A 19,664-nucleotide genomic window follows, 5' to 3' on the forward strand; every position below is an offset into this window, starting at 1 on the left:
TAGTCATTTTCTAGGAGGTTGAAATGTCTGAGTTCTGGTGGCCATGGTCAGCAAGGACCTCATGATGTCATAGTAGGCAGGTAACATCACATGGAAGAAATGCATACAAGAGTGGCCAGCGTGGTGGTCAGAAGAGGACAAACACATAGGCTGAAGAATTACAACCCATTGCCAGGGTCAAGTTATATGAGACCTCACCCACTCCTAATGTCCCTGGAAGCAGGCATTAATCTCTGAGTAAGATAGCCGGAATGGCCTAGCCATCTCTCATCATATCCTAACTCTTAAAGGTCCCAGACCTCTCAACATTTGCACACTTAAGACCAAGCATTTAGCACATCAACCTTTGTAGGTAGGAGAGATCTACAAACAAACCACCACAGCAGGTATAATGGAGACTGTCTATATGTTTACCAATGCATGGTAAAAGGAACACAGCCGAACCTGTACTCACCCTCAGCACTCCCTCCTGAATGCTAGGCTACCTCAGTTCCACTCATGGTTCAATGGCCAAAGCATTGCTCTGCCTAACTTCAAGGGGGCAAGGAAGTGCAACTTCATCAACTACATGGCAAGAAAAGGGAAATAAAACATCCTCTTGAATTTCTTAAACAGTTCATAAAAGACAGTCAAACAGCTTCTTGGTATTCCAACAAAGCATTCTTTTTAGCCTTGCAAGAGGATTAGAACAATTATACCTGAGTAAGTGTATGGTAAACAGTAAAATGTCGTATTAGAGAGATTTAATTCATAGCCTTCGATGGGATGATCGATGGGATGATCACCATAAACATGTTGAGATGCTTATGCAGTGGATGTCTACCCTGATGTGCAACAGGCTCCCATTTTGCAGTACAGGGCACCCGCTGATAGGTGGGATGGATCAGTTCCTTTCCATTTCTGGGAGAGGAAAGAAGCACATACCTGGTACTGAATAAACAACATCTATAGATGTGACTGACACACACAGCATATCTCTGGTCACAAATGACAACGTGCTTGAGTGTGTGTGTGTGTGTGTGTGTGCGCGCGCGCATGTGTGTGTGTGTATGTGTGTGTGTGTGTGTGTGTGTGTGTGTGTGTGTGTGTGTAACTTCACATTACAATAGGATAAATATCCCCAAATCTGAGCCATAATGCTACATGGAATGCAAACCTATACGACACCTTTTTACCCTGTGTCCTCCATGATCCATACTGTGCTTCTTAATCAACAGTTTGGGGTTAGGATAAAATACCTGCATACAAGGGCCTGAGCCTGGATCCCCAGCACCTTCATAAAGAACAAATCGTGGTCTCACACACCTGGAATTCCAGTTTTGGGGCTTTAAATACCAGAAGATTCCTGGCAGTCATTTGTGAGCCAATCTAACTCAGTTTGGTGAGCCTCAGAGTCAGGAAGGAGATACCCTGTCTCAAAAAAATAAGAGAACCATAAAAATGATATTTGATATTGACCTATGGCCATGTGCATGTGAGAGGAGGCAGGGAGGAAGGGGGGGAAAGAGAGGAGGGAGATGGGGAGGGAGAGAGGAGAAAGAGACAGAGACAGAGAGACAGAAAGACACAGAGAGAATGATTATAGCATCATGGGATGGGAAGAGAGAGAAAAGCATACCCTAGTGACCAAGCCTAAACACCTAAGGTAGCTTTGGAGGATTATAACAAAGAAATAGAGAACACATGTAGTCGCATGTGCTTTTCCCCCCTCTGCTCGGCACAGCGTTTCTCAGTCCGTCCATGCTGTTTCAAATAGCTGGCCCTTGTAATCTGATGACATGGTGACATGAGACTGTGAATATGCTGCATGCTGCTCCTTGATTGTCAGTGGATGCTGGCCTCACTTCTAGGGATTTCTTCATGTCAAGTGGGACTGATGTGAACATCTGTGTGTGTCTCCAGGACAGAGTCCATGAACTCTGAGACCTACTAACAACAGTGATGATGATGATGATGACAACGATGGTGATAACACATGTGTGCGAAGCTGAGGAGCTCTTATTCAGACCCCCCCCATGACCTCCTTACTGTGGGCCACCCTCAATGAACCTAGGATCTAAACACTGCTGCCTATTTTAGGGAGTCAGAAACTCAGCAGAGACACTGAGGTGTGCGAAGACATTAACAGGAGAGGAGTTAAGTTTAAACGCAGGGGTCTTCTTTCCTCAGACTGCACAGGAGCCCAGATGAGATTATTAAAGGCTGTGCAAACCTGGCTCCTCCTCGTTCTCATCCTATTCAGAAAACTCTCATTTTCTTTGTCTCCCTCAGATATGATAATAGCTAGATAGACCCTTCTTGATTCTTGATGTCTCCATTGAGACGTAATATGTGGGGCCTCTTGGGCTCTGCTCATTAGCAGCAGTCTGTCCACTGTCATATGGACTGGCATTTACTAGGGGATGTCACTAAGGATTCTTCCCAAGAGTCGCCCATAGCTCCTTCAGCTACACTCCAACAGAGTACTATAAATTAGGCATTGAGAGACCCATGGCTCCAGGTGCATATGCAGCAGAGGACAGCACTGTCTGTCATCAGTGTGAGAAGAGGCCTTTGGTCCAGGGAGGGACTCTCCCGGTGTAGGGGAGTGCCAAGGCACTGAGGTGGAGAGGGTGATTGGGAGCTAGTGCACCTTTGTGAAGACAAGTAGAGGCAGCGGGATGTGAGTGGGGTGGACAAAGGGGATAACATTTCAAATGTAAATACAGAGAGTATCTAATAAAAAATTTTAAAAACAAAGACAAAAACAAAACAAAACAAAAAAAACCCTTGGGATTATAATGAAGTTACTTTTTTTTAGTTTCAGAAGTATCCTTGTTAGTAAGGCTTTGGGATGGTGGTTGGCAACATTCCATTCACTCCACATTTGAAAGCTGTAAGATGCGTATTCGCTGGCGTCATGGGACAAAGAGACCCTTACAAAGTGCATGCATTACTGATGTTCTTGTAAAATGAAAAAGTCAATACTAGAGGCTGGATGGAGTCTGAGTCCAGTGGACAGCAAAGGTTTGGGGAAGAATCCCTATCAAGCTTGAAAACTGTTGTCTTCTTTTGTGTTTTTATATGGAAGATAGAGGGCAAAAGAGATCCCTGGAGTCCCGTTAACAAGGGCACTGATCTTACTTTTAAGGGTTCTGTCCTCTTTCCATTTTCCAAAGGCCCCACTTGCTAATGCCATCAGTGTATATGTTGGGTTTTTGGGGAAAGCACAACCATTAGGTTTATTGTAGCCTTACTGCCGGAGGATAGAGGATGGTTAGCCATGGTGGACAGTGCCCTAGGAGAGGCTGCACTGTGAAGTGGCTGTCCCTGCAGCATGACCCTGTAGGTATCGGAGACATGAAGAAGTGAGGCTCTGCGCCCTGAAGAACAGAGCGACCTAGGACAATGTTCAGCTAGCTCAGGGGAGCTTGGACAGTCTCATCAAATTTCTCAGCCCAGGCAAGAAGGCTGGGAGGCTGTGCTGCCGGCACAGTTTACGTGTGTTAATCAAGAATAGAAGACTGGGGAGTCCCTGGCGGAAAGAAAGTTCTAGCTTTATAGTTTCTTTCTGGTAGCTTTTTAAACATCACTCGTTTTACATGAATTGGTGCTTTGCTAGCAGGTATATCTCTGTGCGAGGGAGTTACAGACAGTTATGAGCCACTTCATGGGTGCTGATAATTGAACTTAGGTCCCGTGGAAGAGGAGCGAGTGTTCTTACCTGCTGAGCCATCTCTCCAGCTCCCTTTCCAGACGTTTTTAAAGTTTCTTTAATTCATTTTGTCACAGAGGCATGCATGTGTGCGTGTGCGTGTGCGTGTGCGTGTGTGTGTGTGTGTGTGTGTGTGTGTCAGGGGGGGGGTCATAGCTTCCCAGTCCTTGGAAGGAAAACAGCTTAAGTCAGGATCAAGATCCGTGAAACTTGTCCAAATGGTATGAAAATGATGGAGATATTCATAAATGGACACATGCACATTTGAAATCAGAATGATGTATTCCGCAAAGCAGACAAATAAAATGCTTTCCACTACTACTTCCCCCTCCTCACTATTCTGTTGTTTAGGGTAACAAGATTGTAGGTTTCCAGAATTGTCTGCAGGAACAATCTATTTGTTTTCAGTTAAAGGGGAATGCAAATATAAAGTTGCCTGCATTGGTTGCAAACAAAGCTTTGCTGAGCTTTGCAATGGCACCGGCTCACAGGTGGAGCATCCACAGTTCCCCACTGGCCTCCAGATAAACTCTTTTTTGTGTTTTGGAACCTAGCCTTTTTTCCTCACCTGATAGCAGACCTTCTCCTCTTCTGTGAGGAGAAGACAGAGGTCATACCCCACTATGAGGTGATAAAGGACCTGGAGTATCTCAAGACTAGCTTGCGTCTTTTGCAGATGAGGATACCAACATCTTCATTTAAGTGAGCTAGCGGTAATGGCGAGACTATTCAAGGTTAAGTCCTGTTTCTTTTCACTGCTGTGGGCTCATTGAGTGTTCACTTAGCCTTGCTTTATTCCTTCATAGAATAGAATTTTATCAATGTATATAGCCTTAATAGTTTGTGTGTGTGTGTGTGTGTGTGTGTGTGTGTGTGTGTGTGTGTGTGCATGTTTTCATGTGTCCTGGGAGGAGGCAGATGAATATACATCCACATGTATGCGTGTAAGCACATGTAAGCCAGAGGTCAGCTTTGAATGTCTATCCTCAGGAGCCGTCCACCTTATTTATTGAGGAAGTTTCTCACTGGAATTTAGGGTTTACCAGTTTGGCCAGTGAGCCCATCCCTCCATCTCTGCCTTCCCAATCTGGGATTATAAACACGCAGCACCATGCCTAGTTTTTTATGTGGGTGGCAGGGTTGACCTGAGCTCGGCATGTTTATAAGGCAAGCACTCTGACAACTCAGCTATTCCTGTAGCCCTGAAGAGGAGGCGATGGCAGAATATCCCTAAGGTAGTCGCACATTACGTGGAACATGGCAGGGATTCAATCAATGATCACTGTTGTCACCATCTTCACCATCATCTTCATTATCTACAGCAGCAGCATCATGACCATCAACAGTACTTTGTGCTATCAATCCCAACTTCTTAGTGGATAAGCCAGAAGAAATCACCTCCTTTTCCCAGTTTGGCCCTTTTCCATCCATGTCATGCAGGAATTATTGTATGGTCTGCATCTCAGCTGCCCTCCCCCAAACCTGAGTTTTGCTGTCAGACCTTGACCTCTCCTGAACTAGTCAGGTATAACTCACCCTTTACTCTAAAGAAGTTTCATGGCCAACCCGAGGTCACAGTGTCTGCTACTCAGGATGCCCTCTGTGGCATGGCAAAGCTTTGTGCTGAGCAAGAAGGGAAGGCACAGGGTTTGTTCAAGGAAAAGTAGCAAGTCTCAGCATGGCCCAAAAGGCTGCTGAGTGGGATGAAATCATGAACTTCCCACCCTCCAAATGAAATAGGGATTTTGAGAGATGAAGCGTTTTGCTTCTTTACTGGAGAGTCCCTTGGGGAGTTCCCAACTCAACGTGCTCAAGTCCTCATAGAGACAAATGTCATGAGAAAAACCATTTCTGTGGAATGTACCCAACCCAGAAGAACCACTCAGAACACTTTTGCTCGGTCTTTTCCAGTAGCTCCCTTTCTCAAATTCTTTTCTCCTCTGCATCCTGTTCACACACAGATGATGTTCACACTTCTCTCCTAATCGCTGCAAAAAGCATAACTTGTAAGAAACATGAGCAAACATCTTGGTCATGAAGCTCATTGATTTATTCTGTCTGTCTTTGGTTCTTAGCAGTGTCTGGATCCCGTCACAGTCTTAGTCTGCTCTTTGGGAATCATAAAGTATTGATGAATATATTATTCCTAATTGCTTTCACTTGTATTATTTTTATTTAAATGTACATATGTGTAATTCTGTGTAAAATTATGCCATGTGTGGCATTATCTCCAGAGGCCAGGACAAGGCATGGGAGAGTTCATTAGTTGAGATCTATGGTTTCTTTGGCATACATTTCTTCTTTTGGAGGGGGGAGCAGGGTGTGTGTGTGTGTGTGTGTGTGTGTGTGTGTATGCATGTATGAATGTATATCAGTTCATGTCTCTACAGAGGGAAGATATTGTCTTCTTTATTTGGAGGCAAGTTCTCCCTGGGACTTGGGAATCTCTAGTTCACCTAGGTTGGCTGCCCATGAGCCCCAGAGATCCAACAGTCTCTGCTTCCCCAGTGCATAGATGATAAATGCACATCATCTCACCCAGCTTTTTATGTATGTGCTGTGGGTCAAACTCAGGTCCTCACAAAGCAATATGTTGACTAAGCCATCTCTTGATCCCAGAATTACTTATCTTAACATGTTCTCTGATATTAGATATTTTATTTATTTTTATTTTATGTGTATGAGTGCTGTCTGAATATATGTGTGTGAAACACCTATGGAGGCCAGAAGAGGGCATGGGATTCCCTGATACTGAAGTTACAGCCAATTGTGAGCCACCATGTGGGTTCTGGGGACTGATCCTTAGTCCTCTAGAAAAGCAACACATGCCCTTAACCACTGTGCCATTACTTTAGCCCCTATTAATATATTTAAACGAAAGACCCTCATATGCTAGCAGCTACAGCCAAAGGCCTTTAAAAACACACCTCTCCTAACAACTGGACAATGAGCAGAGGGAAAGAGAGACTTTGAAGCACTCATTTTTAACTGGGATGCCTTCATCAAAGCCATGCCCGCAAGGGTCCCAGAGCAACTGAGAAAAGCAAGAAAAATGATTATATGTACCCAGGGCAGAGGATGACTCTGACACAACAGGACAGATGCACATATGCACACACAGGCACTGTGGTGACACATTGAAGCTGCACAGTTCAAGTCAGAGGGAGAAGTGAACATGGGGTCTCACTCCTAAGCAATCAGAGATTTGCAAATGAGGTCTGCTGGCAAACAGGAAATCAGAGTTTTATTTTTGTTGTTGTTGCTGTTGTTTTGGTTTTGTTTTTTGCTTTGTTTTGTTTATTTCCTGTTACTGGGTATATCAAACAGACTATATGGCAGTGCCCTGCTCAGCAGGAGGTGGCCAACACGAAGTGAATGCCAGTATTTTTTTCTGTGAGTTTTTTTGTTGAGGATTATTTTTGTCTTTTTTAGGTTTTGTTTGTTTGCTTTTTGCTTTGTTTTTGAGAGTGAGAGAGAATGAGAACAAAAGAGGGGGGAGATAGACAGAGAGAGAGAGACCAAAAGAGACACACGGAGAGAAACTAGGAAGAGAGAAGAGAATATCACATGATATGACATGGCATGACATGGGGTATGTGTTATGTAGGGAAGTGGGGGAGGACTTGAGAGGAGTTGGGGGAGGGGAAAACTTGAGCAAAATATCATGTATAAAAACCAGTTTTTGTTTCACCTTAGAAACTTTTTTCTCTGCAGTCAGCGCATTAGAAAACAACACAAGAGACTTCTTATACACTGGTAACAAATGATGTCTAAGAAGATAAGCTATTTGATAGACTTGAAGACTTCTTTGCAGGACAGACCCAGGGGAAGGTGGGGGGATAGCTTCTGCTGAGATGAGACCTGTGGGTGTTTACCAAAGCTAGCAGAAGCTTCAAAATCACACGGACAAAAAAATTTTTTCTCATCAATTTCAAAGTAAAAGTAAGATCATTTTTAAAAATGAATCTGGGTGTGGTGTTGCACACTTTCAATTCCAGTACCCAGAAGGCAGAAGAAAGTGGATTTGTCTCTGCCGGTTCGAAGCTGGCCTGGTCTACATAAAAAGTTCCAAGCCAGATAGTGCTGAACAGTAAGATCATGTCTCAAAACAACAACAAATAAACAACAGAATTCATAAATAAAGCAACCACCCCTTCCAAAAAGCAACAAAACAAACCAATAGAATAATTAAAAATAAGCCATGTTATAAAAAACTAAAATGACAAATTGGTTGATTTCTGTAATTGCCACAATATAAGGATACACTTTCATTTCTTACTCTCAGGATTGCTATTCTCTGAAGAGATTAAGTCCTTTCTCCAGCTGGGATCTTGCTTTAGGAAAATGTGAAGTAGAACAGACATAGCATGCTTTTGTACAGCATTTACTGAGCATGTGTATACACAGTAGTCTAAGTATAAACATAAATATAGAGATATGTGATTGATTGGTGGTAGATGATAGAAATATATGAGATAGATACAAATAAATAATAGATAAAAAGAGGTAATAGAAATATATGAGGGACAAGAAAGGATAGAGGATAGATAGACAGACAGACAGACAGACAGACAGACAGACAGACAGGTAGATAGATAGACAGATAAATAGATAGATAGATAGACAGACAGACAGACAGACAGACAGATAGATAAGACAGACAGACAGATAAGACAGATGATAGATAGGTGGGCGCATGTCTATTAATTTAATTTTTAAACACTCAATGCCTAGGGACCTTCCTAGCTACTTTTAACAAGTTAAAAAAAAAAAAAAAACTCAGGCAAAAACCATCGAGATATCCTCAGGCACAGTGTCTGCTAAGTAAGATGACCAGAGATCCTCTACTGAGAAACTTGGAGTCTGATAAACAAATTAACTTTCCAGGACACAGCCACTGCAGCTTCTATCCACCAGTTCTGGTACTGGATGAAGTCTCAACATTGTTCCCCTGATGATTTTCCTACCTACTCTTTACTCTTGTTTAAGACTCCAAGTCCCAAGAAGAGAATGAATTGTATTTCCCACCCACTCCACACCCCAATCCTTGCTCCCTTGGTGCCTCTGGGACAGAAGCACCTGCAGTTTCTTCTGGGACACAGGACAGTTCTTTAGAAGCAAAGCCCCCAGAATTATTACTTTATCTTCTATTTCTGGTGTACATGCATGTGCCTGCATAAGTCTGTGTGACCACACACATGCAATACCTACAGAGGTGAGAAGAGGATGTTGGATCCTCTGGAACTAGAGTTACAGATGGTTGTGAGCTGTCTGAAGTAGGTCCTGGGAACTGAACCCAGGTCCTCTGGAAGAGCAGCAAGTGTTCCAACCACCGAGCCATCTTTCCAGCCCCAAAGCTATCTTAGAGGCCTTCACTCAGCCCACACCTTAAGTTGTAGTTTCCCACATGGACTTCAGACAGCTTCTTCTGCTGTGTGATCCCTACCTCCTAAGTTCTGCTCAAATCTTTCTCTCCTTCAGTCCCCTTTCCCAATGTCTTGTATTTGTGTGATTGCGTTCTTTTGACACATTGCCATAACTGGTGTTTTTCAATGGAAAATACACAAATAAGTGCATTCAAATGTGTGCAGTTTAACTAATAACTAAGGGACTAGGAAGGCAGTTTAGCTGGTGGAGTATTTGCCTAGCATGAAGAAAGCCTGGGCTCAGTAAATTCTCAACACTACATAAAACTGGTCTATGGTGGCACATTTTGTAATCCAAGCACTTGGAAGGTGGAGGCAGGAGGATCGGAGGTTCAAGTTCATCTTTGGTTACATAGCCAGTCTAGGCTACATGAGACCTTGACTTAGTAGAATGGAATGGAATGGATGGAATGGAATGGGATGGGATGGGATGGGATGGGATGGGATGGGATGGGATGGGATGGGATGGAATGGAATGGAATGGAATGGAATAGAATAGAATAGAATAGAATAGAATAGAATAGAATAATAGAATGGGAGACAGGAAGAAAGTGGAGAGGAAGAAAAGGAAAAGAAAAAATAAGAGAAGGAAAAAAATCACTGCAGCAGAACCACTCACCTCCTTTATAGTAGGAACAGCAAGCAGTACATTCTCCTTCCCAATAGCTCTAGATCAGGTGAGCTGCCTCTTCCCTAGAAGATACACATACATGTTATCACTCCACTAGGTAGGTCCACCTTGACAACCTGGTGACACCATGCTAACTAACCTGCAGAATATATCCTAGTTTAGCTCTAGGTCATAACGTAGTTTGGAAGCAACCAGACATTTAGGTAGCCCCGAAACACAACCAGGGAATAATTTTCTCCCTTCCTGCTATCCAGAGTGTCTCTGGCTGTCACTCACTTGTGTACTTATTGTGACAGTCATTTCTAGGTATGGGATCATTACAAAGGATGTAAAGCTAACTAATAGTGGAATACTCATCTGCTAGTTGATTGAAAGCTTTATGTAATTCTTGTAATGATTGATCAAGGAGTGAGATCAAGTTCCTTACACCAAAGTCACACAAGCTTGTGTGTGTAAGTGTGTATCCATGCACTCACATGTATGTTTGACGTGTAGAGTGTCTTGTGTATGTCTGAGTGCTTATGTTGTATGTGAGTGTGTGTGTGTGAGTGTGTGTGTGAGTAAGTGTGTGTGTGTGAGTGTGTGTGTGAGTGAGTGTGTGTGAGTGTGTGTGTGTGAGTGAGTGTGTGTGTGAGTGAGTGTGTGTGTGAGTGTGTGTAAGTGTGTGTGTGTGTATGAGTGAGTGTGTGTGTGAGTGAGTGTGTGTGAGTGTGTGTGTGTGAGTGAGTGTGTGTGTGAGTGAGTGTGTGTGTGAGTGTGTGTAAGTGTGTGTGTGTGTATGAGTGAGTGTGTGTGTGAGTGAGTGTGTGTGAGTGAGTGTGTGTGTGTGTATGTGTGTGTGTGTATGTGTGTGTGTGTGCTTTTTCTGGAGTGGACAGTGTGAAGAGCAGGAGATGTTTCTCATCTCTTCTTAACTCCTTGCCTTATCTCCCATCCTTCAACTTCAGCTGCCATTCTCACAGCCTCCCTTGTCCCTAGTTCCAAAACCTGTTTCCATGGGAACAGTGAAACTACTACTCATTACAGCTCTCCAGGTCCCCCACCCTCCATGCTTGGGTACCAATTCCATTTATCCTCCTTGGGCCATGTTCACACTCCATGGAAAAGAGTAGGAACTGTCTCTGCAGTCTCTGGGTTTTTCAGGGTGATGCTCTTTCTCCTCCGGGAATGGGAGGGAACGAGCTTCCACATGGTTTGTGGCTGGATTTCCCCAGGGTCACTGCAAACTTAACCAACCTTAATGATCAACTTGATACAACCCAGAATCACTGGAAATAAAGTCTCAATGAAGGATTCTCTACATTGGGTGGACCTATGGGAATATATATGGAGGATTATCTTAGTTAAGTCAATTAATGTGGAAAGATCTAGCTCACTCTGGGTGGCATTATTCCCTAGGCAGGGGATCCTAAGCTGTATGACAGTAGTGAAACTAAGCAAGCAAGTCAGCAAATATGCTTTAATTTATCTTTGTCTTGACTGTAGATCTGTTGTTTCTAGCTGCTTAAAGTTCCTTCCCTGACTTTTCTTACAACAATGGGCTGGCTGTAAGAAACCAAGATTTGTGAGCTGAAAGAAACCCCTTCTCTCCTAAGCTTTTGTTTTGTTTTGTTTGGCCTGGATATTTAATCACAGCAACAAGAGTGAAATTAAGCCACCCACTTATAATCCACCTGTTTGTTTAATGGGAAAATCTTGCATTAGCATCATTTCAGTCTATTTTGATCATTTTGAAATTTGTTTAATGGTTTAATAGCCTTGATGCCAACCTTCTTTGGGAACTACAATGAAAATACTTCTGTTGAAAGGGCTGGTTTGTTAGTTTAAAAGGTGGGGAGACAGTCCAGTTGGTCAAGATGCTTGCTGCTGCACAAGCACAAGGACCTGAGTTTGGTCCCCAGAACTCAGGAAAACACTTTAAAGGTGGTCACTGGGGTTTGTCAGCCAGCCAACCCAGCTGAATCACTGAGATCCAAGCCAGGGAGACACCCTGCGTCAAAACAAAATGAAACAAGCGGAACAAACCAACAACAGTAACAAAACCCCCAGATAGATGGTGTCCTGAGGAACAACGCGTGAGGCTAGCCTGCAGACTCATCACATACCGTTTTCACAACTGCACCCCCACACCGACCCTCATGAAGAGGGTTTGGTATGTTCGAGTAAAAACAGTGATATGGGAGCTTCCATATGTATTCTGGCCCAGGCTGTTCAGGCAAAGCTCAGCTCTGCCTCTTACAAGTATCGTGGCCAAGCTTGCTGTGCCTGGATTTTCCTCTCTGTAGGATGAGAATAAGTGGAGCTTTACCGAGAGTGCTCTGCATCGTACTTTGCTTTGCTTATTTCAATGCCCACACTTACGGTGTGCTTTTGCTAGCAATACTCCGAGAACTTCAAAATATCGACATGTTCAGTTTTGACAACTTTGTAGACTACATTCTAATATCTATCTATTAGTCTACAGAGAAAGAGGCTCAGTTTGGTAAACACTATGTCTAAGACAGTGCCTGAAAGGTATAACCAGTGCCCACGGTCATCGGCCATAAGTCAAAATCTTTCTGTGTATCTTCCTCAGAAAAGTCACTTGATTACAACTATTGGTATTCCTCAGATAAGGAGGTGTCCAAACAGAGAGGACAATGTCTAGAAATTAGCAGATAGTGGGCAAATGATAGTGATGCTGGAACTTCTGTTTCCTTTCCCCCGTGGTCTGTGAATGCTTTTCAAATACAAGATGCCGATTGAAGCAGAACATGGAACATTATTAGTTGTACTCTGAATTTTTCAGACGAGACTACCCCAAAACACTCTACACAAGCTTTTAGTGCAAAGATCTCCCTTTCACCTTCTTTCTTCTTTCTAGATTTGCCTTGAGGATTCAAGGATTAAAATCAGAAGCATTCAACTTCCACAAAGATCACAAAAAGGTTTTTGAGATGTCCACTAGGGGGCACATTATCGACAGGCCAGAGATAGGCCAACAAGTTGGCCTAAAACCACAAAGAAATGACAGTTTCTAGGAAGTACATGAACCCAGGTGTCAGGGATTTTTTTTTTTTTTCCCTCATTCAGTGAGCCTCCAGCACTGTGTTACACTAGGAGAGACCTCGGCACCACCAGTGGCTTTGCAAATCAGGCTTTGTATTTCTGAGCTTCAGTGGCCTGAATCCTGGCTTCAAACAGAAGAGAAGCCAAGGCTGGCTAATCCACCCTGCCCTGGAGATTCATCTTGAAAACACCACTGCTTTGTAGCTAATGCGATTTATGTAGCTACTGTGTTCACAGATGAGACTTATTAAAAAAACCACTACCTACGTGCTTCTGGATAACTTTTGGACATCTTTTTCTGGATATTTTCTTCAGTTCACCAGGAGACTTAGTGATGGGAGGGGAAAGTCAAAAGGAAAGCTGTCGAGAATTCCATGACTTCGAGAAATCCAAACTGCCTCCAAGTCTCCAACTGTTCAAAGCCTGTCTCTCTACTTCTGAGCAGATGACTTTCAAATTGTCTGCCTAGGCTTTGCGGAGGCCGGGCCCTGGACAGGGTGCCCATTCTCTCCTCTCTAAGTCTAGAGGACGCCGAGCTCTGGCAAAGCCTTTGTGTAATAAAATCAAGTAAAAAACAGTAGGAAACCTACCTATTTCCACACTCCCCACCCACAAGAGGGGTCTCTGTTTTCTCTCAGATGGCTATTTGAGTATCAGGGTTTCAGCATTTCTGTTCTTAGACGGCTTTAAGCAGGGTTCCAAAGAGGCTTGGAATATCTTTGACTCCCCTTCCAGTCCCTATTCATAGTCTATCTAGCTCCCTGCCATACATTACACAACAATAGTGTTGATGGTGTCAGGAATGAAGACCAGAAAAGCTGTAGGCATCTGCCAAATTCTGTCTTCTCTCATTTAACTTCCCAGATGTCTCTGATAGTATTACTATTTCCATCTGATAGATGAGAGATATGAAGACGTGTCATTGCTCAATGACTTAAGATGCACATAAGCAAACAAAAGAATGCCAAGGTTGGGTTTGAACCCAGGGCCTGACTTTAAAGACTGGCATGCTAAAACTAGGTATTAGCTGCTTTTCCTAGGGTTTTTGACACTTCTCTTCTTGGAGTGAGGATGGAGGAAGTGGTTTGGATGAAGCTGCTGGAAAACAGCAGTTACCACATGATGAGGTCAGCAGTCTGGAAGCCTGAGGGAGGTTGGATGGAAGGGGCCTGAGTTGGGGAGCCCTAACAAGCAAACAAACTCCTGGTGTTGAAGACTAGATGCCAACAGAAGTGGGGCCCAAGGCCAAGGTGCTGGATCAGACTTCCTTATTCTATGACCCTTTGCATGGGCTATCATGGCACAGTTCCCCACACTTCCACATGACCTGATCCTTCTCCTTAAGGATAAATGCAGCATCTGAGAGGTGTTTATGGGTTTCTCAATAAAGCCCTTTGTCAATATAGCCTACATGGTGCATATCTTCACTTACTCCCAGTAGCTTCTGGAAGACTCTGTACTCTCACAGAGCACTCTGGAGTCCTGGCCTGGCTTATGAGCTTTAAACACGATCTCTTAATATCAACAAATTCCAGTTAGCAAACTTATGACAATAGGCAACAAGACAGGGGAAGTCGAAGCTCCAGCATAACTATCCTACTTTCTACTTGGGTGGTTTGGAGACTATAATACACTTTCTGTGTTCCCAGCTGACTCATCCATTAAAAATGGGATAAGAATTTCTTCATCACTGGTTCAACCTATAAACAGACATTCATAACATTCATAAGTGATCAGTACTAGATAGTAACTTTTGGGGCCATAATTGAACTGAGATGTTTGTCCCCTTTTGGAGGTATAAACACAAAGTCTATTCTCAGGAAGTCTGCCATAGTGGAAGAGGGGGAAATTGATAAGATTGAACTATACTAGTGACATGTGGATAAGGTCAAGGTGGTAGCTGGCAGGGGGAGTGTACTCATTCTGTGTAAATGTGGAGTGAGACAACTCCCTAAGGATGACATCAAAGCCACAGGTTGGTGCCTAATTTTGGTTAATGTGTAGCCACAGCTTGAATAGCTGATATTCCATCAAGGATACCAGATGTTTGCTTTGGTGACTCCTTAGTATTAGGTCTTGCTTTGAAAACAAAAGCTCTTCTGTGAAAATCAATGAGCTTCCCTCACAAGGTGCCTTGGATTCTGAAATAATCTGGATATAGTTACCCTAAGTTAATAACCACACAATTAGGGTCAGAGATCAGGAAACTGGAAGGGACAGGGAAGGGAGAAACTAAACATCTACTGTATAAATGTTGACATGGCAGGTGGGAATTCATGTGTGTTTGTATGTCTGTGTCTGTGGAGGTGCAATGCACTCATACATGTGTATCTGTGCTTGTGTGTGTTTATGTATGTGTGTCTATGTGTCTGTGTGCTTGTATTGTATGGATGTGTTCCTATGGCTGTGTGCACCTGTGGGAAGACCAGAGGTTGATTGTTCTCCACCTTGATGGTGAGATGGGGTCTTTCACTGAACCCAGAAGTCTATTAAACTAGGGTGTCTGATCAATGAGCTCCAGAGATCTGCCTGTACTGGAGTTACAGAAGTTGGGGAACCACAGCATGTGGCTTTTTACTTGGATGCTGGAGATGGGGACTCAGGCAGGTCCTCATGTCTGGACAGCAGATAATTTTTTAACTGGGCCATCTCCCTGTCCCTGAAATTAACCTTTTTGAGAGCCTATAACACACTAGGCAACACTAAAGACCTAACACTAAATACACTAGCCATGGTGGCTTTCCTGTCCACTCTTCACTGCAGGTGATAAACCACAGCTCCAGTTACTTAAGAAATGTGAACAGGACTCAACTACTAAGAAGGTGAAAGAACCAGTATTACAAACACAGATTTTAGTCCTGACTCCAAAGCTCAGGATCATCCTACTGCTCTGGACACCCCCCCCCCAACACACACACTTTCACATGTTCCTTCTTTTCCAATAGCATGGCGTTTATGAAATTGTTAATGAAGTTGGTTTTCCATGCCAATGTCACTGTCAATATGGCCTAAATGGTGTTTCTTAAACATAAACATAAACATCAGAGGTACCCTTAAGCCTTTCAACACACTACTATAAACTGGCTGTACTAAAAGTCCTTTAATAGGTCGTCTCCTGCTTCATTCTTTGGAAGATATCTTTGTAGCTCTTCCCACTGGGAAACAGAATATTTCTCTCTCTCCTTCCTGCCCCCCCCCCCCGCCCCTATTCATTAAATCTGAGCTGCTCTTGGGTTTGAGTTTGGCCAAAACAATACGGTGGAATCACACAACGCTAGTTCTGGGCTTTGGCCACCGGGAGCTATATGAGCCTTTATTTTCTTCCTAGACCCTTGCCAGGCTTACACCAGCCAGTTGGTAGCACATGAGATACATATGGAAACAAACTCTTGGCATCCAAGATGAAACCATCCTAGATCAGGCAGCAACTCTCCAGGCAGATTTATATATATTATCAACAATATAAACATGAATGAGTCAACTGAGCCAGCCCAGATCGGCAGAGGCACTGAATCAACCTTCAGACTTGGGAGCAATAAGTGTTGTTATTTTAAGCATCTAATTTGAGAGCTCATCTTACTGCACCAGCAGTTAGCTGATACCAGTAAAATGTGAATCCCTCTTTAATTAGGAGTCAACAGACTTAAAACATGTATTCGTTCCATTTTTAGTCTGTTTTCTAATTTGGGTGGATTCTTTCTAGATTGGATAGACTATCTTCCCCCTGGGATCTCCTTCCGCCATTTTAAGAAGTCTCTTAATTTTGTCATCCTCACGTCTTTCTTTTCTTAATAACACTTATTTTAGGTAGAATGCATCCTTTGGGGGTCGCCTGAGAATGTGGGAATGGGCGTGGATAATGTGTAAATCTGAAATTTTCCTCTTACTCTTAAGTTCCATAGCTCAGCCACAAGTTTAGCCTGGAAATAATTCCCTCTAGAATTTTTTTTAAGCACAGCTAAATGAGTTTAATTTAACACAGGCTAAACAAAAGACCTTGATGAAGTTCATTTAGTTTGAGACAAAACTTTCAATGTTGTATTCTTGAAGGGCTACTCTTTACTGTTACGGTTCTAGGGGCCCTTGGCTTGAGAAGGGTTCTACAGATGCACAGATTTTACTACTCAGCCAGGCTTAGTGTGGTCTGAGGGTTACAGTTACTTTTCTTGGAAATACCCACATCTCTGGCAAGATCTTTTGAGGGCATATTTCCACTTGGCAAGCTTCTCCTAGGCAGGAAACTTTCATCCTACCTTATCTCTTGGCCTTCTTTCTTCAAAGGTGATGGGTAAGAAGTCTGATTCCATCCTCATTCTTTTGTTTGTTTGGCTTTATTTTTGAGATAGTGTCTTTCTATGTAGCCAAGGCTGGCCTATCAGACTCATGATTGTCTTACTTATTTTGAATCCTGAGATCTGGGATTATGAGTACATAATATCTTATCCAATTCTACAGATTTATGTGCGGGCTCTAGTTTGACTCTTGGTTCCATAAATAACACTTTTTCTTTCTAGAAAATAAAGGATCATCTCTTGCCCCAGAATGTTAAGAAATTTAAAGACAATAGGACTGATATGATTTTGTCTTTTATTAAACATGTAGCAAGTACTTAATCAGATATTTATATTCATAAACTGTGAGAATTCTTGTTTTGTCTCTTACATGATTTTCCCTCTCTACTGCCAATGCGTTCTCTCTCTGTGTTTTTTTGTGATTTGCATGTTAGAGTTCCTACCAGAGCTCAGTCTTTGGGATGGCCATCCCTCTGTTTCCATTTGTCTCTTGATACCTTTGCAATGACATTTCTTCAACTTTATCTTATAAACCTTCTCTTGGCCTTATTTTTAAAATTTGTCCTTTCACCTTTGAGTATATGAAAGGTCCATCTTGAGGTAGTGGGAAAGTCCTTTCTTACCTGATGTTTTCTCCTTGCTTCATGCTTTGCCTCTTCACTGACTGAGGTTACTAATGACAGTTTTTATTTGTTTTATTTCTTCTCTGTGAATTGTTTCTGTCTCCCCCAAGTGGCTTCATCATATTTGCTTTAGTCTTTGTATTTTGATGCTAGGTGCTTTCTGTAAGAACCTCTGTCTCTTATTAATATACAAAGTGAGAACACAGGACAGAGTGCCTCATGGCGTCTGAGATGTAATTTTTACAGAACAGTTCCTGATGGTTTCCCTGGGACACTATCATATGACATTTTTCCAGCCTTATAAAATTCCCTAGGAAGGCCGAACTTGAAGGAAGCGGTAGTCTCTGCCAGTGTTCTGAGAGCCAAGGGGGATTTGAACATTTCCATATGCACAGCTTGTGTGTGTGTGTGTGTGTGTGTGTGTGTGTGTGTGTGTGTGTGTGTAAGAGAGAGAGAGAGAGAGAGAGAGAGAGAGAGACAGAGACAGAGACAGAGACAAAGAGACACAGAGAGATTTATATTGTTAAATATTGCCCTTAACTATTTCACCGTTTCCAGATGATAGATAGAATTTTGTTTCTCTATAGGGACTGTGAAAGAACCATAAACTATGCTGCATAGAGCAGGGGTAAGAGGGCTGGGGTTCCAACTGCCTCTTACAAAGACTTTGAGCTTCTCCCTCTCCCTCATCATTTGCAGGATAGCTGATTTCAGAGTCTCCATGGCACTCAACTGGTAAGTGTGATGTTTTTCAACTCCCCCCATAACTGATTCAAGGTTGAACACTTCCAAATTTTTCAACCAGTTAACAATTCACCATGATTCTCTAGCTTCAAAGCTCTTGTTTTGCCTCCTCTGTCAAGCTCCTTTTGTGAATAGCTCTCTATTTCTATGTTGTCTTTTTGTTTAAGATGGAGTCTTGTGTAACCTAGCTGGGTCTACTTTCACTGTGTCTAAGAATGACCTTGAACTTCTGATCCCACAGCTTTTGTCTTCCAAACACTAGGATTGGTATGCCCAATCAAAACAATATTTATGGTGCTGGGAATAGAACCTAGGCCCTTGTGTGTGCCAGGCAAGTTCTCTCTCAACTAAACTCCAGCCTTATTGCCTCTTCATAGTGGTTAAGAAGCTTTCCTGATGGGATGGAGGTATGTTGCCTACTCTCTGAAACTGTGGGACCTAAGGCAGCTCTAGACATTTTAGGAAGTCAACTCACTTTTTAGATGGCTCTGAACCACAGATCTCCTGTGGGAAAGTCAAACTTCCTCAACACTGGCCTCTAGTATGGAGGTTTCAGCAGATGTTTGTTTGCTTGTTGTTGTTGTTGTTGTTGTTTCCTTAAGGGAAAAAAAGAGGCAACTCGGATGGTGGTACAAGTCTGTAATCCCAGCACTTGGGAGATAGAAGCAGGGTGATCAAGGGTCTAGGGCTGGGGAAATGACTCAATGTTAGAAATACAAGTATGCAGAGTAGAGAACTAATTCGCAGAACCCATGTAAAATATTGGGTGAGCATGGTGATTGACCTATAACCCCAGAGCATGCTGGCTAGAAAGACTGGCCATATTAGAGAGTTTTGAGTTTTTGATTTAAAGAGCCTGCCTCAACAAATAAGGAAAAAGAGCCATCGAGAATGACTTCGGATATCCACCTCAGGCTTCAACATGCATGTCCACTCCTGTATGTGTTTCTGATACATATGAACATGCATGCACACATATATACCACACACACACACACACACACATACACACACACACACACAAACACACAATGTACATATGTAAGAAAATGAAGATAAAGGGCTTAAGGTTATTTTCAGCTATATAGTGAGTTCAGTACCAGCCTAAGCTCTATGAAATCCTGTTTTAAACAAAGAAACAAACATAAAACAAAATGAAAACCAAAACAGAAGAAAAATAAGGAGTGGGGTGAGCAAAGAAAACAA

This window comes from Micromys minutus, assembly GCF_963924665.1.
Source record: "Micromys minutus genome assembly, chromosome: 17".
Classification (NCBI taxonomy): Eukaryota; Metazoa; Chordata; class Mammalia; order Rodentia; family Muridae; genus Micromys; species Micromys minutus.